General features: G+C 38.5%; 1 protein-coding gene across 1 annotated transcript in view; it reads right to left on the reverse strand.

Moving 5' to 3' along the window:
• Window positions 1-19,887, reverse strand: part of atp5pb (ATP synthase peripheral stalk-membrane subunit b) — a 339,131-nt gene that overhangs the window by 71,362 nt on the left and 247,882 nt on the right. The gene's annotated exons all lie outside the window — the stretch shown is intronic.

Below are 19,887 nucleotides of genomic sequence, written 5' to 3' on the forward strand. Positions count from 1 at the left end.
TGTGTGGATAGTGATAATAATGTAATTATGCATTTGTATTTATTTATTTCAATCATGTTACAAATGTTTTAAAAAAAACATTATAATGACGTAGTTTAGTGAACGTCCGGTCGGCTTCTCTGAGGACCTTGGTCGACTTTTCCTAAATCCTGATGAGTTCTCCTCAACCTTTCCGTGACCTTGTGAAGTTTTCTCCCGAGGTCAAGGAAAAGACGTTAGGAATAGGAGTTAGGACCTACTTTTTTGACTATTCGACCGCAGCCCATATCTGTGAAAATGAGAGGAAGTGAATGCTGGTGATGCCGATGACATCCAAAACTGCTGGTAAACAGTTGTCGTTGTCCTTGAGGACAGCAGACGACTGACACTCACTGAATCTCCTGCAGGGATTAATCCATTGCGTCAGGTGTGAGGTTTGGATGACACTGAAGGACCGGAAGGGATTTCTGCTGCGCTGGCTCTCTGCCCACTTACTCATTAGGTTAAGAAGTGAGAGCCGCCCCATACTATGGGCCGACCATTCACCAGTCAAGATAATGTAAGTCAAGACAAAAGATGTTCATTTGGCTGCGTTAATGATTCTTGGAGCTAGTTTTCAAAAACACCGTCCACCAAAGGTGATGGGCAGTAGTTCAGAGCTGCAGCAGCGTCTTTAAATTAGAAGTGACCGAGCAATGTTCATACATGTAATAGAAAACATCAGAAACACAACAAGAGAGAGCTTACTGTCGGTTCCCAGACTCTCAGTGTGAAGAATTAGGCAGTAAGGTATTAAAAGTGAAGCAGTGGAACATGTGACATGTTGATCTTCTTTGAATGTTGAGGTGCACCAATGCAACAATTCCTGTAGCTCCTCCTACTGTTAACTGCTGATATTGCAAACACTGCACATTAAAGGAAAAGTTCGGAATTTTGGACATAGGACCTCATTTCCAACTTACCCGAGGTGATATAGGTCGGTGGAGACCGTTTACAGCACAATTGGTCCAGTCCTTATATTTGCACAAGTCACCGTTGCTAACTGGTGTTGAGCTAGCGCACGTCAACGGTAACATCCAGCCTGTCACTAAAAACAGCTTTAACTGCTCCGCAGAACACCCGAGACAAAAGTATTATAACGTCGGACTATCGATGTACATGTCAGTGTTGGTAGAATAATTTTAGAAATTAAACCAACCTTGCATTTTCAATGATAAAACATTTTGAGGGACTAGTTTCTCAGCAGCAGCGGAATTTTACTTTGCGTGTTAGTAGTAGTGCGTAAAAACGAAACCTAAGCGCCCTACAGTCGTGACAGCTAGTAACCGCGGTCAAGCCAGCCGCAACTTCGATCTCCGTGGTCAAATCAGCCGCACTTAAATTTCGAGGGTACAAGTATTCTCAGCGTTGCGGTAAATGCGGAGAAACATTGCATTACTTCCGGGTTTCAAAATAAAGGTATTAACAACAGTAAGCTATATATCGAACCTGTCAAACATTGAAAATAAAATGTTACATTAAAGTGTTTCATGCACCTATGATGAATAAAAAAGACTTATCATTTGTTTTACTGCACCAATGTGGAGAAATGCCAAAATAAAAGTACCATATTTATACATGCAGATTGCATCGTTGCCCTTATTTGACTTACTGTAAAAACAATTTGCTCAATAATTCCTGGCTATGGGTGGTATATTTGACTTCTACACATAATTGACTACAAGTATGTTTAATATGAAGCATTTTTACTGGAGCAATGTGGAGAAATTAAGGTCTAAAAGTCCCATTTTTATACATGCAGATTGCATTGTTGCCCATGTTTGAGCTACTATAAAAACCATTTGCTCAATAATTCCTGGCTATGGGTGGTATATTTGACTTCTACACATAATTGACTACAAGTATGTTTAATATGAAGCATTTTTACTGTAGCAATGTGGAGAAATTAAGGCCTAAAAGTCCCATTTTTATACATGCAGATTGCATTGTTGCCCATGTTTGAGCTACTATAAAAACCATTTGCTCAATAATTCCTGGCTATGGGTGGTATATTTGACTTCTACACATAATTGACTACAAGTATGTTTAATATGAAGCATTTTTACTGTAGCAATGTGGAGAAATTAAGGTCTAAAAGTCCCATTTTTATACATGCAGATTGCATCGTTGCCCATATTTGAGCTACTGTAAAAACCATTTGCTCAATAATTCCTGGCTATGGGTGGTATATTTGACTTCTACACATAGAGGACTACAACTATGTTTAATATGAAGCATTTTTACTGTAGCAATGTGGAGAAATTTAGGTCTAAAAGTCCCATTTTTATACATGCAGATTGCATCGTTGCCCATGTTTGACTTACTGTAAAAACCATTTGCTCAATAATTCCTGGCTATCGGTGGTATATTTGACTTCTACACATAATTGACTACAAGTATGTTTAATATGAAGCATTTTTACTGGAGCAATGTGGAGAAATTAAGGTCTAAAAGTCGCATTTTTATACATGCAGATTGCATCGTTGCCCATATTTGAGCTACTGTAAAAACCATTTGCTCAATAATTCCTGGCTATGGGTGGTATATTTGACTTCTACACATAGAGGACTACAACTATGTTTAATATGAAGCATTTTTACTGTAGCAATGTGGAGAAATTTAGGTCTAAAAGTCCCATTTTTATACATGCAGATTGCATCGTTGCCCATGTTTGACTTACTGTAAAAACCATTTGCTCAATAATTCCTGGCTATCGGTGGTATATTTGACTTCTACACATAATTGACTACAAGTATGTTTAATATGAAGCATTTTTACTGGAGCAATGTGGAGAAATTAAGGTCTAAGAGTCCCATATTTATACATGCAGATTGCATCGTTGCCCATATTTGAGCTACTGTAAAAACCATTTGCTCAATAATTCCTGGCTATGGGTGGTATATTTGACTTCTACACATAATTGACTACAACTATACTTTAAATCAAGCATTTTTACTGTAGCAATGTGGAGAAATTTAGGTCTAAAAGTCCCATTTTTATACATGCAGATTGCATCGTTGCCCATATTTGAGCTACTGTAAAAACCATTTGCTCAATAATTCCTGGCTATGGGTGGTATATTTGACTTCTACACATAATTGACTACAAGTATGTTTAATATGAAGCATTTTTACTGGAGCAATGTGGAGAAATTAAGGTCTAAAAGTCCCATTTTTATACATGCAGATTGCATTGTTGCCCATGTTTGAGCTACTATAAAAACCATTTGCTCAATAATTCCTGGCTATGGGTGGTATATTTGACTTCTACACATAATTGACTACAAGTATGTTTAATATGAAGCATTTTTACTGGAGCAATGTGGAGAAATTAAGGTCTAAAAGTCCCATATTTATACATGCAGATTGCATCGTTGCCCATATTTGAGCTACTGTAAAAACCATTTGCTCAATAATTCCTGGCTATGGGTGGTATATTTGACTTCTACACATAATTGACTACAACTATACTTTAAATCAAGCATTTTTACTGTAGCAATGTGGAGAAATTTAGGTCTAAAAGTCCCATTTTTATACATGCAGATTGCATCGTTGCCCATATTTGAGCTACTGTAAAAACCATTTGCTCAATAATTCCTGGCTATGGGTGGTATATTTGACTTCTACACATAATTGACTACAAGTATGTTTAATATGAAGCATTTTTACTGGAGCAATGTGGAGAAATTAAGGTCTAAAAGTCCCATTTTTATACATGCAGATTGCATTGTTGCCCATGTTTGAGCTACTATAAAAACCATTTGCTCAATAATTCCTGGCTATGGGTGGTATATTTGACTTCTACACATAATTGACTACAAGTATGTTTAATATGAAGCATTTTTACTGTAGCAATGTGGAGAAATTAAGGTCTAAAAGTCCCATTTTTATACATGCAGATTGCATCGTTGCCCATATTTGAGCTACTGTAAAAACCATTTGCTCAATAATTCCTGGCTATGGGTGGTATATTTGACTTCTACACATAGAGGACTACAACTATGTTTAATATGAAGCATTTTTACTGTAGCAATGTGGAGAAATTTAGGTCTAAAAGTCCCATTTTTATACATGCAGATTGCATCGTTGCCCATGTTTGACTTACTGTAAAAACCATTTGCTCAATAATTCCTGGCTATGGGTGGTATATTTGACTTCTACACATAATTGACTACAAGTATGTTTAATATGAAGCATTTTTACTGGAGCAATGTGGAGAAATTAAGGTCTAAAAGTCCCATTTTTATACATGCAGATTGCATTGTTGCCCATGTTTGAGCTACTATAAAAACCATTTGCTCAATAATTCCTGGCTATGGGTGGTATATTTGACTTCTACACATAATTGACTACAAGTATGTTTAATATGAAGCATTTTTACTGGAGCAATGTGGAGAAATTAAGGTCTAAAAGTCCCATTTTTATACATGCAGATTGCATCGTTGCCCATATTTGAGCTACTGTAAAAACCATTTGCTCAATAATTCCTGGCTATGGGTGGTATATTTGACTTCTACACATAGAGGACTACAACTATGTTTAATATGAAGCATTTTTACTGTAGCAATGTGGAGAAATTTAGGTCTAAAAGTCCCATTTTTATACATGCAGATTGCATCGTTGCCCATGTTTGACTTACTGTAAAAACCATTTGCTCAATAATTCCTGGCTATGGGTGGTATATTTGACTTCTACACATAATTGACTACAAGTATGTTTAATATGAAGCATTTTTACTGTAGCAATGTGGAGAAATTAAGGTCTAAAAGTCCCATTTTTATACATGCAGATTGCATCGTTGCCCATATTTGAGCTACTGTAAAAACCATTTGCTCAATAATTCCTGGCTATGGGTGGTATATTTGACTTCTACACATAGAGGACTACAACTATGTTTAATATGAAGCATTTTTACTGTAGCAATGTGGAGAAATTTAGGTCTAAAAGTCCCATTTTTATACATGCAGATTGCATCGTTGCCCATGTTTGACTTACTGTAAAAACCATTTGCTCAATAATTCCTGGCTATGGGTGGTATATTTGACTTCTACACATAATTGACTACAAGTATGTTTAATATGAAGCATTTTTACTGGAGCAATGTGGAGAAATTAAGGTCTAAGAGTCCCATATTTATACATGCAGATTGCATCGTTGCCCATATTTGAGCTACTGTAAAAACCATTTGCTCAATAATTCCTGGCTATGGGTGGTATATTTGACTTCTACACATAATTGACTACAACTATACTTTAAATCAAGCATTTTTACTGTAGCAATGTGGAGAAATTAAGGTCTAAAAGTCCCATTTTTATACATGCAGATTGCATCGTTGCCCATGTTTGACTTACTGTAAAAACCATTTGCTCAATAATTCCTGGCTATGGGTGGTATATTTGACTTCTACACATAATTGACTACAAGTATGTTTAATATGAAGCATTTTTACTGGAGCAATGTGGAGAAATTAAGGTCTAAAAGTCCCATATTTATACATGCAGATTGCATGTTTGACTTACTGTAAAAACCATTTGCTCAATAATTCCTGGCTATGGGTGCTATACTGTATCTGATTTCTACACATTTTAGAGTAAAAATGTATACAAATGTTTATATATAAATGTATATCTATTAACTTTATCTAAGTATTCGATACTGTTTTTCATCTATCTTCATAAATTACATTCCTTTTTCAGAGATTCTATCAAAGGTAATTATAAAAGTTTAGGAGTACCTGTAATGACTTTTAACTTGAAGTGGAGCGACAGATTTTGGGGGTTTTTCACACATACACAACCCATCCCCCATAATACCTTGAGGCAGGTTGTTGTGGGTGAAGAGTCATTTGTGGGTTTATTACATTAAATGCTGCTGATTTTTATTACGTTTGTGGACATTATTACAGTGGCGGGCGTTACATGCGTGTGATAGTATTTCAAGTTATTTTGCGCACGTTAATGCGGACTTGATTCCTAGCCAGACTGGCATGTTTTGGTTTTGATTTCGATTTGATTTCGATTTGATTTCGATTTGATTTCGATTTGATGCGTTTGTGGAGGTCAATGCTTGATTGGATTTCATCCACTGTTTTGGTTATTTTCCTGGACTTTAGGACACAGAACAAACAATGATTTATTAAGAAAACACAATTATTAGAAAGCATATTTTTTTGAAGAAGATCAAGATCTTTTTTTGACAATGGAATTGCTTGACACGTACCCGTCCAAATGCAGAGAAAACATAGTGTCTGTAGGTCACAAAAAAACACAATGGAAGAGGGAAAATAAATAAAATAATCATTGAAACATGTGATTGAGATTTAGAGTCTAACCAACTTTTATATGTGAAAACATCCACTTAAATGCAATTGTTGTATTATAACATTTGACATTTGCTTACATTGGATGTGCTTATATGTGCTGACATCAAGTAGACGTATAGGCTTGTAATAATGGATGTGTTTTGAGTAAGTCTTCGCTCTGAGGCACGCGCACCGCGCACCGCGCACCCCCCCCCCCCCCCCCCCCCTATATAAGTGAGCCCCCCCCCCGAAAGCCGCGGTATAATTTGCACACTGGCAAAGACATCACACAAACTGGCGGATAATTTGTTTACCTGTTTGTGTATTACACTTTTAAGACGATGCCTGGAAAGAGCGGGTAAGTATTGCGTTAACAATTGTTTTTTTGATAAAGACACTGTAAATTTGAACTTTTAACTTAGCTTTTAAATTATTTAAACTCTGCCAGGTCTCCGTCGTCCTTGTCCGACATTTTTTTCCTCTCTGCGGTCTAAGCGTACTTTATAATGACATGATATAATATTACAATAAAAGACATAAGGCAACCGCTACTAGGGCTGCTCAATTAATCGAATTTTAATCTCGATTACGATTTTGGCTTCCAACGATTATGAAAACAAGATAATTGAAATAAAACGATTATTTTGCCGCATTCCGTTTCACAATGATGCTCTCGTTTTGTCATGTGTTATAAATCCAGCGCACCCCTTTCCTTTACAATTTAGCTGCTGATGCTGCATCTTGTGGTCTACACAATATTGTAATTGCGTTATGTATGACTGGAAAGATGAGACTTTTCACTCGTATATTTTAAATGTGTGATTAAGTTAGGTTCCATATGATTTAATTCATGTAATTAAGGTTATTTTAAAATATTTTTTACATTTGAACTTTGGTTTTCAAAATGACCCATTGTGAACCTCAACAATAAAGACAGCTTGACGAAATTCAGAGGATATATGGCTTTCTGAACTATGTTAAAATACTGAGGTGTACAAAATTGGTATAATATTAGCCAATCTGTGTAACAAATGGGCTCAAAATTACTGCAACAACTTATTAAACATAGTTGAGACATACTTTGACTAATATTCATATACTTTCCTCCTAATGTTCTTAACCATAACACTCTCAAATAAACCAATTTAAATCGACAGCTCGCCGAAGCACAATATTTATCACAAGTATTTATACTGTTGATCTCTTATTCCCCTCTTAAAAATTTCCTGTACCCCAAAAATGTCAAATGTTATAATACAACAATTGCATTTAAGTGGATGTTTTCACATATAAAAGTTGGTTAGACTCTAAATCTCAATCACATGTTTCAATGATTATTTTATTTATTTTCCCTCTTCCATTGTGTTTTTTTGTGACCTACAGACACTATGTTTTCTCTGCATTTGGACGGGTACGTGTCAAGCAATTCCATTGTCAAAAAAAGATCTTGATCTTCTTCAAAAAAATATGCTTTCTAATAATTGTGTTTTCTTAATAAATCATTGTTTGTTCTGTGTCCTAAAGTCCAGGAAAATAACCAAAACAGTGGATGAAATCCAATCAAGCATTGACAGGCTAAGAGCATCAGCTGGTGTGTCCATTGCTGATGAAAAAACCTGTTCAGTTAAAGGCTTCTGGGGGGATGTATGCCTTGATTTAGCAATCCCTAATGTACCCATAAATAGGGTGAGACTGAAACAGGTGTACCTCAAACATCAAAAGGTAATGTTCTGTATTTTACATAGTTGTAATGTAACATATTTGTAATTTATTCAGTTAATTTGTATTCCTCACTGTGTTCACATTTCTTTAATTTTTTCAACCAGCTGTCTTTGCAGTTTATTGAATGATAATTTGAATTGTTAATAATGATAGTTATTATTATATTATAATCATCATTGTTATAATTATTACTATTATCATCAATATTAGTATTGTTAGTATTGGCATCTGTAATGTCAGCCTGAAGTCAGCTAAGCATGATTTAATGTGTGTTACGTCTTTAGACGTTTTAAGAGTGTGCTTTACTTAAAATATCATTAATCTTTGGCCTTGAAATTTGCTGAACAAGGGTCTAACAGGAAAGACTACACCTGATGGCGGCAGCACCTTGAGTCCTCCTCCTCCTCCATTTGACAGCAGCACTTTGGGTCCTCCCCCTCCTCCGGTGGAAAGCAGCACCTTAAGTTCTCCTCCATTTGACAGCAGCAGCAACACTCCTCCTCCTCCTCCTCAAGTGGACAGCAGCACCTTCAGTCCTCCTCTTCTTCCTCCACTGGACAGTAGCACATTGAGTCCTGTTCTTCCTCCTCCTCCTCCTCCTCCTCCTCCTCCTCCTCCTCAAGTGGACAGCAGCACCTTTAGTCCTCCTCTTCTTCCTCCACTGGACAGTAGCACATTGAGTCCTGCTCTTCCTCCTCCTCCTCCTCCTCCTCCCCCTCCTAAAGTTGTCGGCAGCACTTTGGGTTCTCCCCCTCTTCCGATTGAAAAAAGCACATTCAGTCATTCTCCTCCTCTAGAGGAGGGCAGCACTTTGAGTCCTCGCCCCACTTCAGATGAACATGGCACCTCCAGTCCTCCTTCTCCTCCCCCAGATGACCAAAGCACATTCAGTCAGTCAGACAGTTCAGACATCACACACCCTCTTCAGGCAATGCAGATTTGGATACTTTATTTTTTATCAAGAAATTGCCACAGCCGCCATGTTTTTTTTTTCATTTCTGCAGAGGACTGGGCATATCTGCGCAAGAGACAACACAGAAATCAATTCAAGACATGTCAGTGGACAAATGTCATGTCAAAAGGGATTCGCACAGTTCATCCCTATTGCAGTTTTGCATTTAAACGCCACAGTGTCAAACCAATTACATCATCAAGAGACACCCCACTCTTCACCTGTTTGGGGTACTGTATGTTTGATGACTGTCCTGTATGTGTGGAGGTGAAGGTGGACAGTGAATCTTCATTGAAAGCAATGGTGACCTTTCAGGGAGACTGTGTCAGACACAATCGTGGCGAGTTGAAGAGGAGGCCTGTTCGTGGTAAACAAAGGGAAGTCATTGCACAAACATTGACTTCAAAACTCCCCCGTTCTCTGTACCTGGAAAAGCTTAGTCATCTAGATGAGACTGTGGAGGACTCCGGGTGCAGGGATGAAGTACCAACAACGGGTGTCCTGAAGACAATTTCTTGGAATTGCTGAAAGGGCTAAGGAGGACATAGTTTATGTTGATGCAACAGGGAGCATCATTAAAAAGGCAAAGGGGGAAAGTGCGCCAATTTACATCTATGAAATAGTGGTCAGACATCCTTTGAAAGGTGGGTCGCCAGTCCCTGTGGCCACATTTGTCACATGCGACCACACAACAGCATCTGTGTCATTTTTCCTGGGGTCATTCATGACGGACTGCATCAGATGCCATGGAAGGCATATCAAGAAAAGGTGTGTGATGTACATATGTGATGGTTCTCTGGTCCTCATGGAGTCCATATCACAGAACTTTTGTGGAATGAGTCTTAAAGAACTTCTGTCAATGTACTTTGACATTGTCACTGGACAAGGAAAGAAAGAGGCCTACCACACACCTATTCTACACCGATGCCTCAGCCACATCATGAAAAATGCAAAGGACCTTTGCCGGAAGCAGTAAGTGGTTTGTTTATGTGTATTTCTGTTTGACATGATAAGGTGTTCAAATGTATTTAACTTTGAGTATGTATTTACTTTTTTTCCACAGTGCTTACAAACACTACCACCTGGCTATGCACGTCTTCGGGCTGATGACACAAGCCACGACGCTCCATGAGCTTGATGACATAGTACGCAGCACTACTGTGGTGTTCTCAAGCTCATGCAGCGGGCAGGAGGTTGAAAAACATTTTCACAACCTGCAAAGACTTATGACCAGAGCTGGACCCCCTGAAATAGATGAGAAAACAATAGAGGAGGAAAACTTTGTGGTAGGTAATCAATTTTACAAATGGCACATAGCATTGCACTCTGTTACTCAAAATATATGATGTTATATATGATATTTTCCTAACAAAGGCAGGTGTCACTTTTTTATGCTTAGTGTTGTCAATTTCTGTGCTGATAAATAAAAGTTAAAAACAGGTAATAATCAAAAAGCATCTAGAAGCTTCCACAGTCAGTTTTAGATTCTTTAATGTTCGTATTGGTTGTGTCATGGTTAAGAGGAGAGTGCAACATGAACTCAGGGAAATGCTGAGGAGCTGTAAGGACACCTACAGGAGGAAGCTGGAGGCCAAACGCCAGCAGAACAATGTGAGGGATGTGTGGACGGGAATGAAGCAGATCACGGGGTGTAAGGTGAACGGAAGACAGCCATCAGGCAGCCTGGAGAGGGCAAACGAGCTGAACAGTTTCTTCAATTGGTTCAGTTCAAAGCCTTCTGTCATCTCCCCGACACCTTCAGACCCCCCCCCCCCCCCCCCCCCCCCCCTACAGTGAGCTCTCCTGTGCAGCACTCCTCCTCCTCCTCCTCCTCCTCAAGTGGACAGCAGCATGACTGACTGTAGACCAGGTTAGGAGATAGCTGGAGCGACTCCACCAGTGGAAGGCCGCAGGCCCTGACGGCATCAGCCCCAGGATCCTGAAGACCTGTGCCAGCCAGCTGTCTCCTGTCCTACAACACCTCTACAACCTGAGCCTGGGTCAGGAGAGAATACCGATGCTTTGGAAGACGTTCTTCCTGGTTCCTGTTCCTAAGAAGTCGACACCAGCAGACCTCAATGACTACCGACCAGTTGCCCTCACATCCTACGTGATGAAGGTGCTGGAGAGACTGGTCTTGGCCCATCTGAGGCCGCAGGTGAGAGCTCTGCTAGACCCTCTACAATTTGCCTACCAGCCCCACTTGGGAGTTGACAACGCTGTCATCTACCTGCTGCAACGAGCCCATTCGCACCTGGATGGTGGTGGCAGCACTGTGAGAGTCATATCCTTTGATTTCGCCAGTGCTTTTAACACCATTCAGCATGAAGCTGCGGGGGATGGGTGTCGACACCTCCACTGTCTCCTGGATCGTTGATTACCTGACAGGCAGGCCACAGTTTGTCCATATGGGCGGTGTTCTGTCTGATGTGGTGGTTAGTGATACAGGAGCTCCACAGGGGACTGTACTGCCTCCTTTCCTGTTCACTTTATACACCACTGACTTTAGGTACAATTCCGGGTCGTGTCACCTGCAGAAGTTTTCTGACGACTCGGCTGTTGTTGGGTGTATAAGTGAGGGACAGGAGGGGGAGTAAAGAGCACTAGTGGACAGCTTTGTGGAGTGGTCTGGACAGAATCACCTGCGGCTGAATATCAGCAAGACCAAAGAGATGGTGATCGACTTCAGGAAGAAGAGGAGGACGGCTTCCCAACCGCTGTGCATTCTGGGAAAGGATGTGGAGGTGGTGGAGAATTACAAGTACCTGGGTGTTATCTGGGAGTCAAATCTGTGTACAAGAAGGGGATGAGCAGACTCTACTTCCTGAAGAAGCTGAGATCCTTCAATATATGCAGCAAGATGTTGGAGATCTTTTATCAGTCTGTGGTGGCCAGTGTACTTTTCTTTGCTGTGGTTTGTTGGGGGAGCAGCATCGGAGCCAGCGACACCAACAGACTCAACAAACTCAAAGAAGGCTGGCTCTGTCACTGAAGGTCACTGAAAAAACTGTTATCCATCATGGATAATCCTGACCACCCTCTCCACCACACACCAGTCAGACAGCGGAACACCTTCTCCAACAGGCTGCTTCAGCTCCGCTGTCGTAACAACAGATACAGGAAATCTTTCCTGCCACAAGCCATCACACTCCACAATAACTCCCTCACCTCTGTCTGACAGAGAGAACTTTTTCTGGATTGTATGATTGTTTACTGTATATGTTTGCTCTGTATTTATACTTACTGTATATATCTTGTTTTTATATTTATGTTATTCATGTACAGTGTTTTTTCTTGTTGACCCACTGCTGCTGTGGCAAAATAATTTCCCAGTCTGGGATTAATTAAGTAATTCTATTCTATTCTATTCTATTCTATGATGTTTAATTGAATAAACAGTATGTTTACTTGTTTTATGTTACTTTACTCAAGTGTGAATGTACATGGTAATAGACAATAATATTAAAATTCCTTTGTTAAAATGTAAGTGAAATAAAATAATTTACATGGTTATAAGTTTAGTTAATCATTGTCTTTTTGGTACTCCACACCACAACAAACCTAAACTGCTATATTTTTTCTTCCAGAATGATGTGGGACCAACACCATTCCAAAGGCACTTTGAGCAGGTAATACATGATGGAGTTCTGGACCAAAATGGTGAACCGAATGTGTACTTTTGCCCAACATTCGTGCCTTCACTAGAGAGGTACTTTCTACCCCACGCTGCTCTGTGGTCTAGCATCATGCTAGGTGAGTTTGTCATCTGCATTTTCATTCCCATGTTATTTTTAATACTTCTCATTGATCTGTCACTATTCCTGTCATGGATACTTCATAATGTAATGTATTTCATTTGCTAGGTGACCTTAGCCGCCATGGTGAAGGCCCTTTGTATCAAAGGCTAAGAAAAAAATATACAAGAAGTTCAAACAAAAGAACACAGGTAAAATCAATCAATTCAATTATTAATGTATGACAAGTGTGTTGCTCTTATGTACAGAGAGCACGTATTGAGTTGATAAAATAATAACTATAAGTTACAGTTTGTTTTGAATTTTTGGGTCATAACAGAACTTCACAAAGGACAACCGGACCCAAGGGGTCATGGAAAAGAGCCAGTGGGACCTGAAAAGAGTCCGTTTCCAACGTCGCACTTTCACGAGGCTTGATGACTTTGTTCAGGCATATCGTTTGACCCACAATGCCCTTTTAAGGGAATACAAGGACTCTCTGCGTTTGATTAAGAGGGTAAACTACAAACATTGATTTTCAAGTATATCTAAAAGGGAAATAATCTTTTTCTTATTTATGGCTAAAAAACTACATCATAAAATGTATGTAATTAGTCTGCTTAAAGAGTACATATGTATAGCAGTGTAAGATGTTACCCAAAATGTGATTTTGAACTATTCATCTGTTCTTTAGCCATTAATTACAGATCATGATAATCATGGTATGTTAAATGTGGTAGTATTATCTTTTAACACCTACTATTCTAACCTTGAAACCTTAAATGATGCGGTGTACTGTAATCATACTTATTCTCTCCTGAAAAAAGAAACACAGAGTTGACGTTGAACGCTGGAAGCAGAGGAAACCGAAGCGAAGAGGAGTTTATGTGACCCCTCTTTCAAAGGCATTTGTGTTCAAGAGTCACAAAGCAAAGGTAACTAGAGACCATTTATAATCACACCAGCTGTAACACCTGTCAACATGTTGACGTTCAAGCCATGAATACTCTCTTCTCACTACAACATTATTACAAGAGTTTATTAGTATTCATGTGTATATCATTATATACATTTTATATTGCTAAGATGACACACATAGACTCACATGGTACCAGCCACACGCTGTTGCAGAAAAGAACATTTTTGAAGGGTTCCTCAACTTGCCATTGTAATCCTAGATGAAAACTTTAAAAAAAAAATGTAAAGGATGAATTTAAGTACTTTTTTATATTGTTATGACTTTTTCAGAAACAACGCACATCAAAGTCTCAATCAAGAGCATCTGAGGCAAAAGACGTTACCCTGGAAGAGAACACTCAGGCCACTATCGCAGACGTCCCAGTCCGTGCTCCAACGCAGGTTATATTACACATTATGTTTTACTAATATCAAAACATAGCTCAATTTTTTTGTGTTTTGAATACACAGTTTACATTGAGTGTTATGAGTCTTATGACGTCTTTGTCTTGTACATCTGTGATTTTTTTCATAAATTTAAGTCCCTCCCTCAGCTCTGTATTTTTTCTTTATTAAGATATTGGCTTTGTTTGGCCATGATATGGAGAAGTGTTGTGAAAGTCAGTCATAATGTAGTTGCATTTGTGAACTTTACTTAGTATATTTCATTGCAGTTATCATTACTATGTCTATGTTGGAAAACTATTTTCTTAAGGGATTGTCTTGTGAATCATGACTAACACAAATTTTATAACACTAGGAGGATGATGAAGCAGCGGACACAATGACAAAATGCAAGAGACTGTCAACACAGCTTTCAAACAATGTCACAATGTCAGTTTGGAAAGCTGATTTGACTGACTTTAAAGTTGATGCAGTTGTGAATGCTGCCAATTCCAATCTGGCACACAACGGGGGACTTGCAAAGGCATTGTGTGATGTTGGTGGACCAGACATCCAGGCCGAGAGCAACGATCACATTTACAAAAAGGGACCGTTACAAACAGGACAAGCTCTTGTCACGACAGCAGGAAACCTGCCGTGTCAGAAAATTATTCATGTGGTGGGACCTTGTCTACAGAGGAATCCCACACCAAAAATGATCCGAGTGGCAAAACCCCTTTTGAGGAAGGCTGTTGTAAGTCTACTTAAAACCGCAGAACAGCATAACTTCAGTTCTGTTGCCATTCCAGCAATAAGTTCCGGAATTTTCAACTTTCCGCTGCAGTTATGTGCGGACCTCATAGTAAAAACAATAAAACTGTACTGCCAGCAGAAAAAACAAACCTCTCCACCGTTTACACTTCACCTTGTAAACAATGACAATAAAACAGTGAAGGAAATGGAAAGAGCATGCAAGAAAATACTTTCTTGTCATGAGGAGAAGGATAAGCCACCAACAGCCGCAGTCCGCCTACAGGTAAGATAAATATAAATCTCACACATACTGTGTGTGTGTATATATATATATATATATATATATATATGTATGTATGTTTAGAAGATTTAATTTAATACGAGTGTGACAGTAAATTGCCTAAGCATGCAATTACCTATCCATATTTGAACATGATTATGATTAAACTCTTACATGATTTTTATTTATGATAACATTATATTTAAAAATAGCATCCACAAGACCAGGCCAAATCTCATGAACCTTCAGCACTGGAAAAGACTGAGCTTCACGAGGAGGAAGCACAGGTAAGAACCATTCGAATTACATAGAATACTCTATCACAGGTATGGACACTAAGATTTACCAATTAAATCAATACATTACTAAACTATATATACTGCATTTTCTAGTGAGTAAATTCCCAAATGTCATCAATACATAATTGCACAGCTTAATACATAATAGGGGGATAGTATTCTATAGCACCCTCTATTGTTCTTTCTCAGGTCCTGAGATGAACCTCTGGAGGGTGCCTAAACCAATAGCACAGCCCGTTAGAGGTATTAGCACCTATGACATACAAGTGATACCGTACCGCTTCAAAAACAGTTTCATTCCTACTGCAATCAATATCCTGAACTCCAATCGCTGAGGATTATGCATGGCCCCTAAAGTACGATGAAATGTGTCTGTCTGTATGTATTTATGTTATATGTTTTATGTTTAAATGTAATGTTGGAACCTGTACCAAGGAGCTGTACTGAGACCAAATTCCACCAGCCTGGCTGTGTGGTCATTATAAAATTATATATAAATATAATATAAATAAGTAAGTAAGTAAGTAAAAATTGTATATACAGTGAAAAATACATGAGGAAACAACTACTTCCATGTGAACACGGAATAGACTGCTGAATCCAAATGGAAAAGACAGGGAAGTGAAAGATGTAAATCTTTTTAGTAAAAATGATATTAAAGAAGGTAAGTAACAGAAATACCACTGGCATGCAGAGTACAAATAAAACACTTTGGTGATGTTATAATTCCAAAAACTGATAAAAAAAAATAAAAAAAACCCTGATATTGTGTTATTGAACTGCCTATGTTTAAGTTGTCATCACTCAAGAATCTTATTTTGGTGTCCCAGTTTGAACAGTTACTTTTTTGGTTATCCTCAGCTTACTGCATTGTGGAAAGGTATGGCCAAAGAAGTGGTTGTTTCTGTGGTGCCCTCTCAGTTAAGAGGAAACAGCTTCATCATACACCACAGCGAACTCCTATCTCTAAAACCTCACCAATGGCTTACAGGCGAGGTATGTATTCATAATGAGAAGAGAAAACAACTTCATCTAAAGACAAAATGAAAGTAATTAAAAGCATGTGATAATTACAGTACTTGTAGTGATTACGTTTGCCAACCCATAAAGGCAACATTTGATTCTTAGTCTTTGACATAGTTGTCTTTGTAATGGTGTTTACGTGAATGCATCTACAGTGGATATGTATTTACAGTAATTATAAGATGGACAAAAGCTACACGTTGCAAAAGAAGTAGTGTCGGTTTTACTAATTAGTAGGTAACGCAGCTTCAAGGGCTCTCAGAATTGTTAATGGTGCAGACTCACTACATGCTATGATGAATGTCAACTTGACGGTTCATATTGTATATTTGCCATTTCTGTATTTGCATAAAAAGCATTGAAACACATATTTAAGCAAATTAATCTGTTAACGGTCAAAGTGTTTAATAGCCCATGTGGTATTTTTCATCTATAAGTGTTATTTAAAAAAAAGAGCAATATATTAAGCCGGTCTATAATGTTCACAAATGCTGTTGAATTTCACTGCTGATACACTGTCTGTCTGCATGTCCACCAACTCTTAAGGTCATCGAGTGCCTCCTTCATGACACAGCCAGTAACTATAATTTGGGAAATACCATTTACATCCTCAATTATTACACTGCTGGTGTGATCCTCTTTGGTGAAAGAGAACAAATCAGAAGACACAGTTTGTCCAAGGTAACTCTGTGTGTGTGTGTGTGTGTGTGTGTGTGTGTGTGTGTGTGTGTGTGTGTGTGTGTGTGTGGGGGGGGGGGGGGGGGGGGGGGGGGGGGGGGGTGTCATTCAAACAGTTCATTCAAATTAGATTTTAATATTGTAATTTTTTTGTGTTACAGGTCAACTTTGACAGCTATAAAGCCATTGTGTCTTTTGTCAATATCGGAAATGTACATTGGAAGTTTCTGGTTAGTAGTGAATACATTTGTAGAATATAATTGTGTTAAATTATTTCCAGATTGATGTATGTACATTTTGAATTATATTTTTTGTGTATCCTATGGCTACAGTACATCAATGCAGCAGAAAGCAGCGTGTATTTGGTTGATCCAGCAACCAATTCCAATGAGCAGGGGGAGTCGGACAATGCTGCACAAAGATTCCGGTAGTTATTGTCTTTCAGCTAATCAGCATGACTAGTTAATTGTTTTTGTATTTGTTACTAGTGGTAGTAACACAGGGAAAAGGTAACAGGCATTTTCCAATAGCATGAAAAGGGTAATTGACAAGAAGAATGTACATGCAGGCTCCATATGGGCAATTTGATCCATGTTTAATTGACTTCTATCTTTTCCTGACATCTCAGTTACTCACATGTAAGATACAAGGAAGAGACATAAGGGAAAAATATTCTGCATGCACATTTCTTTTATAAACAGAACAGCTCTTTCCCTTGCCACATCAGTTGCCATACATGTCCTCAGGTAGACTTTAAATGCCAACATGTGAGACAGCAATTGTCAACATCATTTTTAAACACTCACTTTAGGTATCTCATTAATCATAACACCCAAATCAATAAATCATTACAGAACAGAAATCATCTGAACCCTCAATTAGGCAGCAGTTACAGTGACGGGCACATTACAAACGTAGAGCAGGAGTGAGAGGAGGATTGTGTGCCACAATACAGTAAAAGCATGTAAGGATCATTGACAAATGTGCCCCAAGAAGACACAGAAATACTTATACTTAATGCATATCAGGATGTCATATCAAGCCAAAAAGGGCATATAAGGCACTTTTGGAGATGACACATTTCATGATGTCTTTATATAGTGCAACATTTTTTTCAGTCTTTCAATATCCAATCCATAAAGCTGTGGTCAACACCATCGTCTTTTATTGTGTACATATTGTATGTGTATGTACATTCATCATAAAATTAATTGTTCACACACAGAGACTACTTCAAAATGAGGAGGATCAGCCACAGTAAAACAGACTGGGTGGACATAAAACTGAAAGGGACTGTCATGCACCACCCAGTCCAACAGGACAGCTGCAGTTGTGGTGTCATAGTCACCATGGTAAGATTAAAATTATAGATAAAAATATTTGGAGGACAACCATCATGTTAAGTCTTAACATTTTACTGTCATTATTTAGATGGCGAAGGCAGTCATGGAGGCCTTTCCAAAACCTCCAATAATGACTTTTGGAACAACAAAAAAAGAAATGGCAGTGCAGCGCAAACATTTTGCTCTGCAAATACTGAAAGCCTCAGGTGTGTGAAAGCATTTTGTACAGTAATTGTATTGTGTTGATGTAGTGTTCAAGATCTAAAATTTGCATTTCTGTATTAGTGCTTAACACAGAAACCAACTGTGCCATGTGTGCAGCAAGTAAACCACCTGCCCCTGGGCCTTCCCTCACTGACTGGGTAAGGATGATTTAACTCTCTCTCTATCAGCAAATTTTAGCATTGTATCTAAATAGGGCATTAGAGAGAGATTACAGTAAAAAAAGGACTTTAAAAAGGGCCTAAACAAAGAGTACATGATTTACTGTGCCAACATAATAATGCATATAATTTGAGATATAATTTTATATAGATTATATATGAAGTTGTTTTGTTGTGGGGAGAGATAAAGGGAAACAAAATGCTGGACCAAATCTGTTGTAATGTCTGAAAGGTATTTTCACTGTAAGATAAAGATAAAGAGTAAATTGCAAGGAAGAGACTCTGGGGACAAAGGAGGAGGGTAATGGCAGTTCAGGTTTGGATGGGAAATGGCAGAGTGGAGCTGAGTGGTATGGAGGTGAGGATAATGACAGGGTGTGCCTGGCATGGGCAAACCAAATGGAGACCACTGAAGCAGGGAGACAGGCAGGTAAGTATGATCCTGGAGCAGAAAGACAAATGTGTTAGCACAAATAATAGCAGAGCAGGAGCAAGCAAACAGATCCAAGTAATTAATGAGCAAGGTTTGGATTGAAAAAATGAGGGTTGAGCAACTGGCAACAAGTAGGTGAAGAACCCAATAATATATACTGCTGGTTGATGACATGATGGGGAGTGTTAGGGGTTGATAATAAGCGTGTGAAGACCAGAGCCAGGGGGGAAGACCATGCCCACACACAATACACACGCACTAGGTGCTTTCCAATATTCTAACTTTTTTCCTATAGCTTTCCTCAATCGCATGTCTTCCTTGTGTCTCCTCTCAGCAACTATTTGAGAGACAAATATGAGTAAGAGACAGCCGGTACAATGGTGTTTGCGGTAATTAAAGTAATTATTTTCCCCTTTTACAGATTCAGTGTGACAGCTGTTGCAGGTGGTTCCACATACAGTGCCTAGGAATGGACACAGCAGAGCTGCAAATTAAAAAGAATGTGGACTGGAAATGCATGTTGTGTGAAATGTAAACTAAACTAAATTTAGGATTGTGTAGGATTTTGTGTTTAGTGTTTAGGGTTTGATGACTTTATCATCATTTTTTAGAAGATGTTATTAAACGT

This window comes from Eutrigla gurnardus (genome assembly GCF_963514095.1).
Source record: "Eutrigla gurnardus genome assembly, chromosome: 8".
NCBI lineage: Eukaryota > Metazoa > Chordata > Actinopteri > Perciformes > Triglidae > Eutrigla > Eutrigla gurnardus.